Below are 4,316 nucleotides of genomic sequence, written 5' to 3'. Positions count from 1 at the left end.
AAAAGGGTTAAAGAGAACATAAGCTTATAACCAATGAACATTAACAATAATTAAATTAGGTTAAACATTTATTCAAAATTAAATTAAACAATTCATAACTTTGTAATTACATTTAGAATAATATTATAATTAAAATATAAAAAACTTATTACATGTATAATAATCAATCCTAATTAAACATTGCACAATCTTAAAATCAACAAACATTAACTTAAAAAATTAATTAATTAAGTTAAGCATTAATTGAAAATTAAAAATAACAATTTAAAAACAAAAATAATTATATTTCAATAAATTATAAAGAATCTCTTTAATAAATTAAGAACACATAGGAATTAATACATATAATAATAAATATAATCTGATATAATACAAGAATTAAATAATATAAAAAAATCATTATAACAAAAATAAAAATAAAATTATTAATATTCAGATGGTCGGCTTACCTACTTGATAACCCACCTATACCATATTTATAACACTCTTTTCACTTCTCTGTAAATCAGTCCTGATGATGAGTCTTGGTCTAGACTCGAAACGTCGACAAATAAAAGATGAATACTGTGGAATATCCGAATTCAGTCTCTCAAAAACCATACCACAGAAATCTTCAAACCATTAACAACAAAATTATTCGTACTTAGTAAGATGTTTTTAGGCATCTTGACTCTCATTGTCATCAATGGTAAGAGTTCTCGTGTTGACTAGTGGCATCCATTAATGGCCAATAAGTCAACAATTTCCTTCTATGTTCGACATCAAAACATTTATTCACATAGCAGGAATTGTGTCAATGAGTTTTATAACGATTGAAGACTATATCATTTCAGCATTTTGCAGTAGATACAATAGATTTAGCAGCAGAAATAAAGAATCCACTTTACAACCTCATGCACCATTTATGCAATCAAGAAGCAGATGAATTTTACATTTCATTCCATGATCCAGAAGCAGCCACACTCTTAAATCTCCATAACTTATTCACATTGAAGGTAAGTGAAGGTATGTGGTTTTCTAATTTTTAGTCATGCAATTCCTTAAATTACTAAAATTGTAACTTTGGGAAATTCCTCACTTCCTCTTTCAAATTGTCATATCTTTAGTTCGGGGGAAAGGACATCATTTCATATTCATATATCATACACCATCACACATTTTCACTTCATCCTAACATACTTGTCCTAATCAATTATGATTGCATTATGGTTCAAAAAGTTATGTGATTTGCGAAATTTCTAAATTATGAGCACACTATATGGCTGATTTTAAAGATGCATTCTTAAATATGTTCAATGAATCTCGTTGCAACAAAAGAAACAAGGTATTGAAACACAAGAACCAATACCAATTAGAATCTGGTTGAAACACAAGAACCAACCAAACATGTTGCAATTCAATGTATGACAAGGAATAAAATTGTCAAATGCAAAGTTTAAGGACATATGATATAAGCCAAGATCATTCAAAATCAAAGACGTTGCAAGAAAATCAAAGGAATTAATGCAGTATTTGCATGAAGACATGCAATTACTCTAGTTAGAGGGTATGCTGGGCCTCCAAAATGTCTTCAAAATGACATCCACTTTCACATTTATCACCACCATTTCACTCACATATCACAACTCCATAACTATATAACCTTTCATTAGCCACCATTTTCATAAATATATGGGTTAGGATCCTTATTTACCAATGTTATCTATTTTATGTGTTTAAAGTGAATTTATGATTAAACACTAGGAAATTAACATGGTTTCATGTATCTATATATGTGGCTTGAGTTTCATGACATGTGTAGGTCATTTGGAAGCTTCCAAGGCACCCTTATGTGGCCCCCAATGCCCAAATTCGAATTCCCTTGAAATGAGATTTGGATAAAGGTCAAAGAAGGATATGTGTCCTATTTGGATTGTAACTCTATGAGGTGTCTCATCATTTCTTATTTGGATTAGAACTCTATGAGACACTTAGGGGATATGTGTCTCATTATGAACTATTTGGTTGTAACTATATGAGATTTTAGTGGATCTTCATTAAATAGGGTAGCTTCTTACGTTTTTGTATAAATAGGAGAGCCTTCTCCTTTGAAAGACATGTGTAAAGTTGGAGAAATGCTCATGTTCTTAATAGAGAATTTGGAGCTTATACTTGGAGATTTGAAGATTTAGTTTTGCTTGCATATGGAGCTTCTTCACTTGCCATCCTCATACACCATTGGAATGGTCATCTAATGATTGTGAGATTTAATTGCTTTTACAAATTAAACTTCATTTGCTTTTTTAGTATTATTTTTAGAATGCCTATGTAATCTTTGCTTTTCTAAAATCATTTCAATAGGGAAGATTTATGTATTTTCTAATTGGATTAAGTTTGAGGCAAGGGCTCATATTTAGTTAGTTTCTTTTCATGCTCTGTTATTTGCTTTCTTAGATGAAACCATCAATTCATTGTATAATTGAATAAAGGATCAGGCCAAGAAGGTGACTTCAAATTGGGTGATTGAATGTTCAACCTATGCAATCATTGAGCTTTACTTTTTCGTGCTTTTATATTTGCTTTTCAGATCCTCATTTAATTTCATTAACTGATATTCCTAAAGATCATTCTAAGAAATTGATTTAATCATATTTTAAGATTTAATGGTTGAATATTTGATACATGCAATTACTCAGTTATTTTCTGCACACTTTACTTGCTTTTCTAGGACATTAGAAGTTAAAGTATAAATAGTTGCTTACACGTCATCTCAAGGAGGTAGCACTTCATAATTGAATGCTGGAGTAAATAAGTATACATTAGTTGTTTTTTATTTCACAGGTTAATTGAATTTCATTTTCATTATTTGATTTCATATATTATATGAATTGGTTTTTGTTATTTTGTAGTTAGATTGAACTAAATTGAAAGACAATTTCTAGGACATAGAGTGCACACATGCTTTTGAAACCCCCGGGTTGACAAATTAAATGATAGGCAATCATTTTGCCCCAACAATTATATGAATCTAGCTTCTCAAAATTGAAGCTCATGGCTTAACTACATGATCCAAGATGGACTGCTCTTTAAGAACAAGTAGTTGTGTATTCCCAATTATTCCATAAGGGAAATTTTAATTAATGAAAAAGACAATGGAGGTCTTGGAGGAAATTTCAAACAAGACAAGACACATGATTTCCTTAAAAGACATTATTATTGGCCAACATTGAGAGATGATGTCCAACCATTTTCCAGTAAGTGCAAAATTTATCAATATGCAAAAGGAAAAATCAAGAACACTATAATATGTACACCATTTCTAATTCTAGATAGGCCTTAGGATTCGTTGAGTATGGATTTTGTTTTAGGACTTCCAATAACTCATAAATGTAATGATTCTTTCTTTGTGGTTGTAGATAGATTTTCAAAAATGGCTTATTTTATTCCCTATGCTAAGACTAGTGATGCTAGCCATGTTGCTAATCTATTCTTTAATGAAGTGGTAAGACTACATGGAATTCCCAAGAGTATTGTTTTAGTTCAAGATACTAGATTCATGGGACATTTTTGGAGAACATTATGTAAGAAATTTGGCACGAAAATGTAGTTCAGTTCAGTGTATCACCCACAAATAGATGCTTAGACTGAAGCAATGAATAGAAGTTTGGGAAACGTTCTATGCATCTTGATTGGAGATCACCCCAAGCAATGGGACCAAATTCTAGCACAAGTTGAATATTCATATAGTGAAACTCCAAACAGAAGTACTAGACAAAGCCCTTTCTAGACTGTGTATGGAATGAACCCAAGAGAGTGCATGGACTTGGGAATTTAGGAAGAACAGAGAAGAGAAGTGCAACACGAGAATATTTTTCTATAGATATATGAGAAATTCATGACTAGGTAAAGTAAATGCTTCATGACAACAATCTTAAGTATAAGAGTAGAGCATATCTCAATAGAAGGGAGCAAAATTTTGAAGTAGAATATTTTGTACTTGCACATTTGTGAAAAGATAGATTTCCAAAGGGAGAGTACAACAAATTAATATTTAAAAAGATAGATCATTGTACGATATTGAAGAAATTCTTTACTAATGCTTATGAACTTGAATTTCCACCTAGGGTTGGAATTTCACCAATATTTAATGCAGCATATTGATACAAATATGAGCGTGAGACAAAATAAGAAGAAAGTGATGATCAGAAGCAATAACTAGTACAGTGGGAGAAGAAATTTTCAACATGTGAACCTTTACAACTCAAAAATATTTTGGACAAGAGATTGATAAAGAAAAATAGGGACAAAGAGTATTTTGAATACTTAGTAAAGTGGAA

The sequence above is a fragment of the Pinus tabuliformis genome, chromosome 1_2, assembly GCF_031772625.1.
Source record: "Pinus tabuliformis cultivar Carrire ecotype Pingquan chromosome 1_2, CPIR1, whole genome shotgun sequence".
NCBI lineage: Eukaryota > Viridiplantae > Streptophyta > Pinopsida > Pinales > Pinaceae > Pinus > Pinus tabuliformis.
This window is presented reverse-complemented; position numbering follows the sequence as displayed.